The sequence below is a fragment of the Mustela erminea genome, chromosome 7, assembly GCF_009829155.1.
Source record: "Mustela erminea isolate mMusErm1 chromosome 7, mMusErm1.Pri, whole genome shotgun sequence".
Classification (NCBI taxonomy): Eukaryota; Metazoa; Chordata; class Mammalia; order Carnivora; family Mustelidae; genus Mustela; species Mustela erminea.
This window is the reverse complement of record NC_045620.1, coordinates 140,446,302-140,461,565: the sequence shown is the minus strand read 5'-3', so window position 1 is coordinate 140,461,565 and position 15,264 is coordinate 140,446,302. Positions and strand designations below refer to the sequence as shown.

Here is a 15,264-nt window from a genome sequence, read left to right as displayed (position 1 = left end):
TCAGGACCAAATGTGCCATGTTAACCAAAGAGCAAGTAATAAGTTAGTCTGAAACGCATCTGAGCAAACTGGTCAGAGCTCCTCTCCGGTTCCTACACGCGTCCGGCGTCGGCGGGCACCGCCCACGTGGTGCCAGCCCAGACGTCCGTTGTTAAGCAAAGACATGCAGCTTTTTGATGACTGAGCCACTTAAATTTTCAGACTCCAAGAGAATATAAAACACTAGTTCTAATCTGACTTTTCTTTCACAGGATTGAATCACAGATTCTTAATTCCGAAGAGATAGGTGTGTTCTTTCGGGTCTGACTCAGTGGAAATGTGGCGGAGACCCCACCGCACGGCCAGAGCTGCGTGACACTTTCCCGTCTGAGCCGTCCTCCCCTCCTTCCCGCGCCTCTCCGGCCCCCGAGCCCATGGATGACGGGGGAGGGGCTGGTGGTGAGCAGGACCCAGGGCTCTTCCTGCTTGTTTGGCAGCGCGGCCTCAGCCATTAATGCAGGGCTAGCCCACACTGTGCTCAGACGCTCTGTGGCTGATCTCTGGGACCAACAGCTTTGAAAGGTTCCAAAATTGCAAAATAGACACCTGACACTTGCCAACCCTCCTTCCTCAAAATAGCATTTTGTTTACTGTTTTGCGCTTTCTCAGGGAAGCAAAGACTTGCCTCGACTGCGGCCGCGGACCATAATGGGGCGGCTGGGGCGGCTGGCGTCAACAGGGAGGCTGTGCTGAGTGAGGACAAGCATGCCGAACCCTCACAAAGTTGGGATTTCTAGCTTAAATTTTATAAGAAGGTGATAAACTCAAATCGCATATTTAATTACGTAGAGAAATAGGATTATACCAGGCCATGTAATTGAGAACTAATTTTCAGAATGATCGCCCAGATCCCTGAAGTACTAATCATCTAAGAAAGGGGCATCAATGTTTACCCTATTCTTATGATTAAGTCAGAAAAGTGGCTTAATCTATTTCGAAACGTATTTAAGAAAAAGTAGGTCTGGAAGAATTTGAGATTACCCTTCATCCGAAATATACACTTATATTTAAGATAAGTATGTGTTTGCATATAATCTACAAATATAATCTCTAACATATTATGTACACGACAGGTAACATGACATCTATGTTGCGCACGTAGGATATCACAGTATTCTCTATGTTACATATACATATTTTATAGATTATACATGAACATACATTTACCAAAACTTATGCACACACACACACTGAGTCGTGTGGCTCGGAAGTTCAGCTGTCAGCCCCCCCTCTTTGGGCTCTTTTGATGTAATAGGTGCTCAGTGCACGCAGGTTGCACGAAGCGCTCAGTTATTACACGCTAAGAGGGAAAGCACAGCTGAACGGAAGGGGCCCTGCCTGCAATCGTCAACACCGACTTTGATGTTTTGGTTTTTTCCCAGGAGAAGATGGTGAAGGTAGCCCCTGGGCTGCCCTCCCTGTTACCGACTCCAGCTGGACTCTCACCTAGACTCTTCTAAAATGCAAAATCTAAACCTAATTATTAACGTGCCAGTAGGGTCCATGAGAAAGAGAACAAAAGAAAGAAGCACTACCCCCACAGCAGAGATCCCCCGGGGACAACATTTCCTCCGATCTTGAACCCTGAGTTAGTGTCTGCCCTAGACACGAGGGGTCTCAGCGTCAGCAGTTCATCTGAGCTCAATGGTGGGTGCCTCATACTTCTTTGGTGTGCACAGGCTTGGGAAAGTGCCACACTAGGCATGCATAGGGTTAAATCCATGCCACGCAACTTATTCACACCACAGTGGCCTCAGGAGCACTACACTTAAGCATAACAATTTACTCTTCTGATAATATACTCCAAGCCCAAAAAAAAGAAAAAAGAAAAAAAAGCTAGTGAAGAAAGGAATTTCCCTCAGAAAAAAGGAAAGAGAAGAAAAAAGGAAAAAAGCAGTAACTCTTGAGGAGAAACAGCACATCCGTCCATCCCTCTCTGGCAACTCCCACCGTCCACTGCAAACTACAGGACACAAGGTCAGCATAAATGTGAATTTAGAAAACGCACGTAGTTATGCCCTGTCACACCATCGGAACCTCTGAGTCCCTCAGTGTAACCATCTAGCTGCTGCGTGTGGGCACGGCCCAAACGGTCACTGTTTCCCGAAGGAAGCCAGCAGGTCTGTCTGCAGAGAAGCCTCGTCTGGGGAAAGCGGCAACCGACTGGCATCCGCACATCCATCAGGACGAGCTCATCTCCCCTCCCTCGGGCCGATGATGAGCCCCCCTCTTCCCTGCAACTAGTGATGAGCAGCACTTTCCGCGACCCAGACAACAAGCAGCTGGACGGACGCCAAAGGACCGTACATCCGTGGTCTACCGTGCCCTTTTTAATCAACTTCCTAATTAAAAAACGCCATGCTGGCACGAGGTATGAAGGGAGTAGGCTTGGGATATTTCACAAAATCGTACCCCCTAATCTGGGGCTTGTTGAAAATCTGTGTTCTTACAGATGTTTATGAGTTTTCCTGGTGCAGAGATAGAATCAATTTGCTTGTGCCTGGCCCTCAAGACGTATTAAATTTATCCTGAAGGAAACTGGTTTCTGGAAAGCTCTTGCCCAGATGCATTAGGCAGGTGGGAGTTTCAGGGAGCCAGAGGGTCCACTAGCAGATGCAGCATTGATTTCTGAATGTTCACCATCTACAGACAGCTCAGAGCAGACTCGATTTGATGGCTCTCTATGGGGTGCCCTGCAGACTCGATTATTTCCACAACCAGTCTGGCTAGCATTGTTTCATGGCGACAGTGCTCATGCTCTCAGCTTCTGTTCGGATGGCACAGGCTGGAGGCATACATGTACCCGGGAAGGAGGAGACTGGGCCAAATTTAAAGTCAGTCTCTAAGAACTCCCCCTCCCTTTCAGGCTTGAGTGATGCAGTGAGCCCTGGGGCCGAGAGGTAATGCTGACTTTAAAAAACCATTTTGTTGAGTGCCACTGAAATACACTATGAGCCCAGGCTGAGGGACGGCGTGAAGCTCTACCCAAAACAGTATCTGCCCCTAGAGATCGGAGAACGGACAAGGGACTAAGAGGAGCCCCCACCCCATAAATTATTAATTCAAGAATTGTTTGATTTACAGATCTACACTGGACATTCCAAATCTGAAAATATCACAAGTAAATGTCTAATAATCTTCAGGACATTTTCTCTAAAGCAATTTGAGACTAGAGCAGCCAGACCTCAGTACAAAGCAGGCGGCATGTAATACTGAGCCCTAAAGTTCCTTCCAGCTCTCTCCACGAGTACACAAACATATCCAAAGCAGGTTCACACGGTACACGAATTAACGCAACGGCTGAAGTACTGTCAGATTGCACACAATACTTTCACGCTGGGGTTTGAAAAACACATATCCACCCTCACTCGCAAAACCTTTGAAGAGATTGATTGAGTACTCCTGGGACTGCAAAAACACATCCGAGTACAGAATTTTAAGAAAAATAAGACCAAATAACCTCTTGAAAGAAAACTATTTACACCCATCTTCATTTACAACCCACGGGAGCCCGTGAAGAGACTGGCCTTGGGGCACCCATGGCACAGAGCAGACCCCACAGGGCAGACGTCTGCCCGTCTGCCAGCCCCTCTTCCCCAGTGAGGCAAAGAGGCTCTGGGTTCCAGCTAATATTTTGGCACCTCATTGACTGCTCAAAAGATTTGTTATGAAAAGCTGCTTTTCTTCCAAAGTTGATCTTCAACCTTAGAGGTAAACCAAATAAATAATTAAATAAATAAATATAAAGATAAGAAGGAGGAGGAGGAGGAGGAGGAAGCAAAGGACTGGACGGAGGCGGGCGGCCCCAGAAACCACACTCCCTCGCAGGTGTACAGCGCCGCATTCCAGCTATGGGACTTATTCTTTCATTGTCTTTGAAGGCAAGCCCTTCCCAACTCCACAGGGCCAGAGAGCTAATGTGACAGATAGTGGCATAAAGTGAGTCTGTCAAGTGGAAACTCATGACATAATTTTGGCCCTTAAAAAGAAGCTGGACGACACCTCTGAGGGCAGCCAGGCACAAAGGAAGACTGGGAGGTGTCGTGCCCGTGCTCCCTTCTGTTTGTAAACGGACACGTTGAGAGTAAAGACTGATGCTCATATTTTGCCCCAAGAAAGTTATAACCCATCACCAAACTAAAAGGAGTTATTTTAATCAGGGAAAGCTTGACTCAGTAATAAAATGAAATACAGTGTGGAAAAATAATGGAAACACTCATTTTCTCTAGATAAGAGTTCATGAATCTGAGAACAATTTGGTATTTAATACTGTGGAATTGAATAAAAAATGACACTGCTACCAGCAAATTTAAAAATATAATTAAAAAGATTATATATATATGCATTGATATAAAAATAGAGAATTCATCTATTACGCAAGGAAATAAAGAGCTCAGTGTGAGTGTTCAGAAACTTGCAGCACTAGGGAAATGATCAAAGCCAAGTGACAGGGGCTTCCCACAAAGGGTTAATATGTTTTCTGACACCTTGTATTTGAGGGTTAGTTTCTCTGTAAGAGAGTTTTTGTTTTTTTTTTTCCTTTTGGGGAAAGGCATAGTTTTTTCAAAACAGAAGAAATGACCCTCCAGAAAGTTGAATTTTCTGTCAAATGGTTGCTGTCATTGTCTAAGGAAAAGAGCTTAAGCAAAGCAACTCTTAAAAAAAGAAAAGAAAAGAAAACCTAAAAATAAAAGCAAAATAAAATCCTGAAGTGATTTGCTGTATTTAAGAAACCATCAATAGGCAGTTCAAGGATAGGAATCCCTACTTGAGTTCCACCTTAGAAACATGAAAGAATTAGGTCAGTTAAAATGACAAGCTTACCTTTTAAGGAGAGTAAAAATTATGAAAACAAGAGAGAACTATTTATCGGAGAATTCCCAGAGAAGGAAGTATTTCTAACTAGACACTAAAACACCCCTATTGCAGTATTACAGTCAGAGAATTATATAAGAAATGTATGTCAGAACTGGGATTCCAGCAGGCTCATGCTTATCTCCCAACTCAGGAGACTGGTTTGTAAAACCAGTTTCCATTATTATTATTATTTCTTTCCCCGAAAAGAACCGAAAGTATCAGAGGCAGGGCTAATTTTTCTATTTCCTATCTGTGGATTCTACAGAATCAATACAAACTTGAGATCGATTTTCACAATCTCTCGTAAGTTGCTGGTTAAATTAGCCAAAAATCCTCTTCCAGCTAGGAAAAATATATACCAGGCAAAACCAATTATGCCTGAGCTTGAACTGAAACCGCGTTAGCTCATCCTCCTTGGTCTGGATACACTGTTCCAGAAAACATTAATTAAACACCTTGAATCATGGCTGCTGTAAAGATCTGAAAGCAGTCATCTCCTTCCGGGGAATTCTCACTTGCAGACACAGGCATGGGAAGACGCATCAAGCAAGTACCCCAAAGCCAGCCGCAGAGGACGGTTCTTTTGTTGCTGACCAGGAGGAGTTGAACTTTGCTCCACTTTGGGGAGCGCAGCCACCGCTTGGCAACAACAAGGACGACAGGACATATTTACCTGCAGGGAGCATCAGAGAGAAACCTGAGCCACCGCAAAACAAAGTGGTCCAGATGCATGGTCTGCCTCTGCGGGGCTGCAGGACTGCAGGCCCCCGGCTGCTTTGCCTAGGCCGGCTCCTGCCAAGCAGCCGTCCCCACGGCGGCCACCCTGCCTTCCATCTTGGGGACTCACCCAGAAAATCCCGCACCCTGCTCCAGGACTCCAGAACTCTTGCAATGCTCCCGAACGCCCACCGTTTGTTCCGCATTCATCCAATCAACTCTGCACTGCACATCTTCCTCCACCGGCGCTCAGACGCCCGGCCGCTGCTCATCTGTATGCTAATTATTTTGCCACATGGACAAAAGTAATAATGCTTTCAGACAGGAAACTAACAGGCCTGAAGTCGAAGATGGAAATTAATAAGTTGACACCACTAAACGCCGGCCAGGCTGTCACGCGTGCCGCGCTGCCTGGTGGAGGGAGCCGAGCCTCGGCGGCCGGGCTGGGGCTGGGCGTCAGGCAGCGGCTCCCAGGGAGGCCGTGGCCGCGGAGCAGCACCAGCCGCCTCCGACTTACCCTGTGGCAGGCTGCATCCTCTAAGCACTACAAAACATATCCATTTCCCCCAGTCCTAGCACGGGAGGGAACTTCAGCGCTGAGCTAGCTATTTTTCAAGTGATAGCTGTGGATTAAACCGGTGATTTCTAACCTTCCTGTTTATTAAGCCTGCAACACAGTCAGACAAGATTGGGGATGCACGCTGTATGCTTCTTACATTGTACCCACAGGCCCCTAAATCTCTAGAGCTGAATGTGTATCATGTGCAGTGCCGTATTCAATGTAATAGATGAGAACTGGAAATACCAGAGTCAGGCCGGGAACCGTGGCCGGCTTAGGCAGTAGATCTCAAATTACCTCCCACCATCATGGATGTTATGGCAAATTCATGCTGTGGCTAAAGAAATCTCACCAAGTCAGCTGCACCCACAATACTGTACACGGTACTACTGCTCAGCATCGAAACAAAACCAGAAGAGGTTCCAAACTGCCCTGGCGCTACCGACGGGAGAACAGTTACTCAAGAGTTAACTGGAACGGACTCCTGAACCTCTCCGGGGCTGCCAACCACACTCCGCGCTGCTTCAGTGGGAGCTCCTTTTATCACTTGCTCTTAAAACAAAAGACATAAAACTATTTCTCCAAGAAAGTTAACACATCATCAGCCTCTCGGTCTTGTTTGAAGGAAAGAAAATACCCCAAAAAGTTCTATCTGAAAAGGCAAGACCAAATAAGATTTCAGAAATACAAAATGGAACATGGATATATGACTTTCATTAGCATTTTTCTGGTTAAAGAAAAAGTGCTGATTTTAGAGATGGCTTCTTGAGTCAGGCAATAAAGGCTTGGGTCCAGCAGCGACTCCACCAGCACACTTCCTGCAAACCTCTCTGTTCTAACACTCACCACTATGAGAGTGCACACGAAATCACAAAGGCTACTTAGCACCTCCCACTCCTGCCCCTGGACACTAGCCTTGCAGACACAGACTTGTGTTTCATGACAACTCCAGCGGCACGCAGGCACCTCGGGCGCCTGCCCACAGAAACCTGATCCTGCAGGACTAGATCTGTTGGAGAAAGAGTCCATTGTTGGCTCCTGTACACACCAAACCATGCGATTTTAGGAAGTTTCAGAATCTGTCATCACATAAGAGCTGCAGATCGTCAGGTAGGCAAGCAGACAACTATTTGTTCAAGTACTTAAGAGACCAGGTGAAATAATTTCCAACAGCTGGAAGTTGCAACCACCACATACATCCCAGGCAACCTTTAAATAGAAAGAAAGGGATACCTTTTTGCAGAGGAGTTGGTGGCCATGAAGCGAAATCCCGCTCCGCGTCTATTTCCCCACACACTCAGGGCTATTTCCGCTGTGGAGAGCCCCTGGCACGTGTCGCTCGCCCCTACGCATCCCTGCTCCACGGCCCGCGCCCTCCGGCGCCGGGCTGTCAGCTCGCCGTGCTCAGGGGGTCTAGGGCAGAGTCGCCAGCACCGATGAGGCACTGCAGACCTTCCACCGCGCAGGGCGCCCACTGTGGCTTCCGTCGGGGACAGCACTCAAGTCTGAAGTTACCAAGCACCCCCCATTCTGGCTTTCCGAGGCGACTCCTCGCAATCCCGAGCCTGTCGCCGGGCGTGTTGAGAGCAGACGTGCTGGTTACTACAGAGCCCGCCGTGCCCGTTCCACCCGGCCCTGCTGGAGACCGCCGCAGTCTGAGAGCGAGAAACGCTTTAGGAGAACACCCTGTACTGCTCCCCCTCACAGCACAACACCCCTTACACTTAGACTAAAACGTTTCCTCCCCCTCCCAACTTTTCCAATAATCACCACGTGGGGAGTAGGGATTTTTTTTTAAAGAGATACATTTTAGGAAAAATTTTCTAACAGAACAGCCCAATACAGCAATGCTTATCAGTATTGCTTCACATAACAAATAAGCATTTATGCGTTCTTTCCAGTCTTATAACACCTGGCTTACATCTTCTCTGCCATCTCGGATTACCTCCACGGATACCCTGAGGACTCATTACGATGTCAAAGCTTAAAACAGTCTCATTGTGAAAACAGGCATAGAAAAATCATTGTGTGTGCTTGAACAATGCAGGTGTGAGAGAGCCAGGAGAAGAGAGGGGGCAGAAACAGACAAACAGGAACAGAGTTAAAGAGAGAGGGAGGAAAAGGGGGGGAGAGTGAGGGAGAGACAGAGGGAGAGGGAAAGAGAGAGAGAGAGAAGACAGCACACAAAGCATACTCCAAACTGAAACCGTGTTGCCTTGAAATAGAGCCCACTGATGGAAGACGTATAGCTGCTACCTTAGACTAATCTAATATCAGGAAAATCATACAATAAATTACCCCAAAGGTATTTAGTATTATTTCTTGTACCAGTTATGGCCATCATGGACATTATTTCTAAAATGTAGTGTATGCCAATTTAAAATACCTTTTTTGAATATCAGCCACATGTGGTACTTATATGTGCTTTATCCCTGTCACTTCTAAGTAAAATGTAAAAAATAATTTTATACACACCTAATTTTAAGTTTGTGATATCCTTTCTCTTTAGTTTGGAACTGACATAGATCAATGCCAGGTACAGTGTTTTGAAGAATATACTGTGATGAAACTCGGCCGGCTGAACAATGTTAATCATTTGCAAGTTTTGTTCAAGTTTAGCCTCTATTACTCCTTCCTGAGGAATGCTACACGTATTTTTCAAAGAAAACAAAAGGAAGTCATTCGTGTAAAGGGCTTTTTAAACCACTGAACATAAGAAAGAACATAATACTATTACAATCAAATTATAATAAGAAATAATTGGATTGTAAGAATTTATCAAAACTAAAGATCTTTCTTTCTGAATCTACTATTCATCTGCTGCCTGGACAGACTTCTGGTGAGGCTTTGTATCAAGGCAGGCTTCATGGCTAAGTAGTAGGTGCAACTGGAAAACCTGGTTATTGGTTGGAACTGTAGCCTTGAACTCAAGAGGACAGCCTGATGAGCCATACTTCAGTGTCAGAGCAGGGCGGTCTGCACCAAAAAGTGTTTCATTAGTCCCTCTTATTCCACTGAGTGGGTTTCTTAACATAAATATTTAAGAGTAACTAAAATGTTAAGTTGTTTGAAGTTAAAAATGTAGCCATCAAAATATAGAGTAAGTAAACAAAGTATTTTAGGTGATGCATTATGTTTCTGAAAGCAATGCCTCTCCTGCAAATCGGATTATCCTACAGGTAGAGCTGGAAATCTGGTTTACCCATGTGACTTTGAAAATATCATTTAGGCAACAAAGTAAATTTTTCATAGAAAACTGATTTGGATTTTTAAATCACACATGTGAAATATTTCTAAAAAGAAATCAACAAATAGATTGTTAACTCTAAATTTTAAATATAGTTTTAACAAGTAGAAAAACTTTAAAAAGCCCTGAAGTTGCAAAATAACGTTTCTTTTCCCTAATCTATTGAAAATTGGCATAAAAAACAGACATAAAACATCAGACATATTCAGTGGTAAAGCATGAAATATAAATATTTTTCAAGACATAAAAGAATAAATAAATAAACAAGGTGGGTGACAAACACAACAGGAACAATGAAAGCCCCACACTGAAAAGGATCCTTTTTGAAAAATACCCACATTTTCCTAAAATCATGCTTGTTAAATTTTACAATCCAAAGGGAAATTATGTGCTCAGATTCCTTTAGGAATTTTGGTACACCAGACATACGTGGTCTCAAATTACGGGGCCTTCAGCTTTGATCTCAGCTTCTAACACAGATTTATGAAATCAGCCTAAGTTTTGCTATAGGATGCAAGTAGAACTCAAGAGAAGTTGAAATTTGTGTTTCATGCATACTTTTTGCCTTCCTGGTTCATCTTGATAATCCTGACTCATCATTTCACAACTAGATTTTATCAATAATTACATAGATTGCCATTACAAAAAGATTTTCCATTTGAAAAACATGTCTACCTAGGGTTTACAGTTTTTCGATTCACCATTTGTACAGATGCAAGTAATTTTAATGAGATCATATGTTTGGTAATTTGGAAAGTAGGATAAAATATTTATGTGCAAAATAAATACTAAGATTGCATGTCTTTTCTCCCACCATCTCCAAAACACCCAGCTGTGAGCATCAAGGCTGCCCTTGCTTCTGCCTCAACCAGCACAATCCTGAAGGTGAAGCAACTGAGCCATTTTTTCCTCGCCGTGAACTCCGGGGAAGTCCGGCCCGCTGGATGGACCGGCCATCGGCGCGGACAGCTCCCGGTGCTGAAAGGGAAGGGGAGAAGCCTCGCTCACAATGGCTCACTCAACCAGCCTTTGAAAAATCACAGCAAAACTGAATGAGGTGGCAAGTGCTCGGGCTGAAGAGCACAGTCTGCAGAACAATGGCAGCCGGCTCCAAATCCCACTATAATCACATTAATGAGATTAATCAGTGAATTAGCAGCAGTCAAATGTCAGGGAGGCCAGGAAGAATCCAACCAAGATTGGTAATTAACTTTTTTTTGGGGGGGGGAGGGGAAAATCAACTATGCTACCTCCTAGTTTTCTCAGAAGTTGACAATTTTCCTTTACAAATCTGAAGACTACATGTACTGATCAAAAGGCAAAAAAAGCAGAATCCTTCATATTATAATAGAGATCCAGGTATCACATTGCCCTGCTTCAAACATAGTCCTCTGAGAAAAGTGATGTCACTTTAAATAATCTTTACAAATGATCAAGTTTTTATTATTTTGAACTTTCTAAGTATGTAATTAAGAATTAAAATGCAATCATTTCTGTGATACTCAAGCAAAATATAAAAAATGGCTGATTAAAAAGGATTACATAACAGCTGCTTTGCTTATGAGTAGTCTGTGATACTGTGGCAAGAGTTTTTTAAAAAGTGCCATCAAGTAAAAAACTATTATACAAACATATCAACAATCGTCTATTGTCTTTAGTAAAGAAAATATGTAACTACAGCACAACCTGAAGGAGAATTTCAACCAGTTAACCTATTGGGCTTGAGATCATAGAATCATACCCTTTCCTTCAGGTCAATTAGAAAAAATAAACTTATTTTTTCCTAGAATGTGTCACTTATAAGTGTGTATAATATACAATCAACACTTTGTATTCAAAGTTCTGAAGAGATGAAAACTTGCAGGAATGCAATGGAACTTTGCATTTTTTATCCCTTTCAAAAAGGAATATTGTACAGAAACACTTTTTAAAGTAATCACATTTTTATCTGCAGGGAGACGTGCTCTATTTATCATTTAAAACCTGCATAACTTTTATGAAGTTGAACAATTAGAAAGACTCCCTTGTGCCTATAAGAGTGTTGGTAGGGTGCTTTTGTCTATAAAGTTAATTTTGTTCAGTAAAATGCACTTTAACATAAAAGCTCTTATAAAAATATTTTTGCTCAAAGTAAACAGATAACTTAAAAATTTTATTGATTATATAGTATGGTTTTAGTGGCAAAAGAAATTGTCATGGATAATTTAATACTAAATTCAAAAGCAGTGCTCTATATTTTGTTTGTTTGCCTATGACTGTTTGCCTATATACTTATTTCCTTATTAATGTCTATCTTGAAACTAATGTTTGCAGTTCGAACTTCTAGTTTATATACTTGAGTTGCTTTAGAAGACATATTTCTATTACAACTGAAATAATGTTTCATCACTATCAACTTTGGACATTTAGGTTATAGTTAAAAATCTTTGAGTTTCTCAGTTTAGACAATGTAAGTCAACTTCCTTACCACGAGGCAAAGGGAACATCACACCAAGAATATCTCATGTTTTCACAGCCTTTGAAACAATGCTCTGCTGTGTTTGTAATGGAAAGGAACCCAGGAAAGTCTCTGGGAAGTTTTTGTTTCAGTCTCAGCAAACCATCCAAGGATTGTCCATGCAGCAAGTTTTTTAAATAAACAACATCAGAGTTAAGGCATGCATCTCAGTACCCATTTTGCTGTGAAGAGAGACTTCTGTGGATTGCAAACTCTCTCGCGCAGGAGCATCTCAGCTCTGAGCCATGCTGTAAAAACAACTTAGAAAGGAGCAAACAATGGATACTGCAGCCGCAGCCCTCAGCATCCGGCAAGAGGCTCCCTGTCCGCCAAGCGCACAGAACTCACCTAACGAGGACCACACACCCCACAGCATGGCCACAACCGCTCCCGAGTTAAAGACCAACCAGCTCAATGCTGTTAACTGTGCCGGCTCAGCAGACACCAGAAGAAAAGAAAACCCTTCCCACCGCACGTCCGCAAGGAGGATGAGGAATGCGCCTACCACCGAGATGCAGAAAAGGCTGCTTTTTGTCTTCAGTGACTACTGACACCGTAACCCATCGTCCAGGGAAGAAAACATAAAATAAAATACACCCACCAACAACGCGTAAAAAAATCAGGGGGCTTCCAGAAGGCTGCGAGGAAAGCTCTCTCTCTGCTTAGTGTGCGGTAGCTTAGGGGAAAAATGTCGCCCGGGCAGGACTGACAAATACAGCGCGATCGGCTCGCGGGCCGGAGGGATCTGTTTCACTTCCACATGCGTCCCCTGATGCACACACTCCCACTCATGCTCTCGATATGCTTTTTTTCCTCCACATTTTTTTTCACGAGCTCCAAATCCCCGGCATATGACCTTCTGTTAAATAGATAAAAAAAAAAATTGCTTATCAGTCATGCAAATGAGGCTGAATTCATTTTCCACAACAGATGGCCTCATAGATAATGATGATGGAAGAGAGAAAATTGAATGTCTCTCACAAGGTGGCCATGGCAACCGAGAGCAGAATAATATCAATAATAAGCTCACTGCATAATAAGGTTGTCAATCCCACAAATCAAAGTCTCCAGCTAAATCAGGTACACCACCCCAGCTAGTTACCAGGTAAAGATAGATAGATAGATATATATATGTATATATATATATATATATACATATATATATATATATATATATATAATGAAGAAAACTAGAATTTCAAATTTCAAGGCATTCTGTGGAAATGCGCATGTGTGTGTATGTGTGTGTGTGCACGCGCGTGTGTTCCATCGGAGGCGGGTGGTTTGATAATGAAATGACAATGTGACATATTTTTTCTTTATTTTTGCTTCATTATATTTTCTGTAGTGGACTTGGTTTCGGGAAGGATTTTTAAATAGCCATATTGAAATCTGGAATGTGCAGTGTGGATTCTCCTGCCCCCTCCTCTCCCCCGCACTCCCTGTCTGATGTTCTGTGCTGCCCTGATGCAGTGGCAGCTCGCCTCAGGCTTCCACCTTGGCTCCCAGGGGGACATCCTGCAAAATGAATCAGCAGCCATCCTGAGCAGGCTGATTAAAATGAAAATGGCAAGGCACATGTCTGGGCGGAACTGGAGCTCGGCTTTGCTGCCTGTCTGGCAAGCATGCTCAATATAGCTCTTGCTAATAATGGCTTACTGCCTTTCGCTTTTTAAAAAGGTATCGCCCTTTTTCCCCTTAACCGACTGGTGTTGGAGTGTGTGTGTGCATGTGGGTGGGTGGGTGTGCGTGTGTGTGCGCGTGGCCGCGGGGGGGGATGGGAGGGGTTGTTCGATTCTGCTCATTTTCTGCTGCTCCCATGCCGACTGCCTGCCTGACAACACCACTATTGTAAAACTGAACTTACCTCTGTCGTTCTTTTGGGGAGGGAAGCGGTTGATAAGTCTCAGGGTAAAAGGGCCAGTTATAAACTCAAGCCGCCTGAAAGACCGAGTCACCATTTTACACCTCGATACAATAATTTCTAACTGAATCCGAGGCAGCAGACCTCGGGAGAACGCGAGCTGCTTCACAGGCTCACAGTTGGACTCTGAAATGCAACCTATTTCTGTTTCAAACATTTGCAACCAACCTGCTACTGTATCCCCAGATATTATGCAACACAAAGCCTCCAAAATAGGAAAATGAGAGCTGACTGACTGATGCAATAATCAAACGAATTTAATAAAAATAAACGTCTGACTTTTTTCTCAAAATTCTCAGGCACATTAATATTACCCTCAAATAAGCTATATTTTTCAGTACCTCTGTCAAATTTTTCTGGTTTTTAAGGCATTCTGGAAATTAGAAGATTATCATCTCTCATAAAAATGGCTTAGAAATTAGAACCAAGGGTTTTCCTGAATTCATTATACTTTATTTTTCTTATACATTTTTTTCTAAGCTACTAACAATCTTTCAATTTTGCTGTCTTAATTTCCCTTATTGATTCCTTCTGGTAACAAACACGTGATGAGTGTGTGTGCGCGCGCGCGCTCATTTTTGCCTTCAGTAATTCTTCTCCCCGAGATGTGATCTTTTTCCTCCTGCGCTCCAGCCCTGCTGCTGTGGTGTGAATCAGAAATCAATAGAGCTGCCCTAATGGAGACTCCACTCGGCACGCGGCAGAGTGGCTGCGGGCGCCTCCCTCCCTGCCCCCTTCCCTCCCTGCCTCCCTGTCTCTCTCTCTCTCTCTCTCTCTCTCGCTCTCTCTCACACACACACACACACACACACACAACTAATGACGTCTGTACAGCTTTTTCAGCTGATTGGGCAGCACATCGGATGTTCTGTGGAGCAAAGAATAGGAATCATTTACAGTCGGTGGAAAAAAAACGGGAGCATGTATTCTCCTGTGTCTCAGACACTGATCCTGAGCTCCCCAGACAAGCAGCCACGGATAAGGGACAGTTCTTCAAGTTATATGGTCACTACAGAGGGAAGGAATACTCCAAAATGGTTGTAGAAGGAACTGTAGCACAATGGGAGTGTTTCCGTTTTATAAAAGACAAAGCATTTCTCTAAAAAAAGCAAGCAGAATAAAATGTATATAAAATTTGTATGTTTAGGTCAAATCATGAATTCCTTTGCACTGCTTTTAAGGATTTGAGTATGCAATGTAACATTATTTTATAATACTTCCAAGTGCACTTTTAAAAATGAGGTACAAATGAATGTATGTGTGCACACACACACGGACACACAGTTCACTTGTTTCTCTGCCTTAGCTTAGCTCTGTTAGCAGTAAGATCAATTTTCTTAGTTAAAATTTATTCCCACGTTTATCTTATAATAAGAAATAAATAAATCTCTGAAGGATACTATGATATTTTAAACCACCGGCTT

The 15,264-nt window shown here is 43.4% G+C and overlaps 1 protein-coding gene across 15 annotated transcripts in view; it reads right to left on the bottom strand.

Moving 5' to 3' along the window:
- Positions 1–12,778, bottom strand: part of MYT1L (myelin transcription factor 1 like) — a 392,068-nt gene extending 379,290 nt beyond the window's left edge. For 10 of the 15 annotated variants that reach the window (XM_032353448.1, XM_032353455.1, XM_032353458.1 and 7 more), the window contains exon 1: positions 5,806–6,330. The gene's annotated coding sequence lies outside the window, so the exon portion shown is untranslated. Of the gene's footprint in view, positions 1–5,743; positions 6,331–12,090; positions 12,158–12,264; positions 12,489–12,517 lie in introns of those variants that run through there. The other 5 variants (XM_032353449.1, XM_032353451.1, XM_032353453.1 and 2 more) reach the window with 5 other exon arrangements.
- Between the last annotated feature and the right edge of the window lie 2,486 nt (positions 12,779–15,264).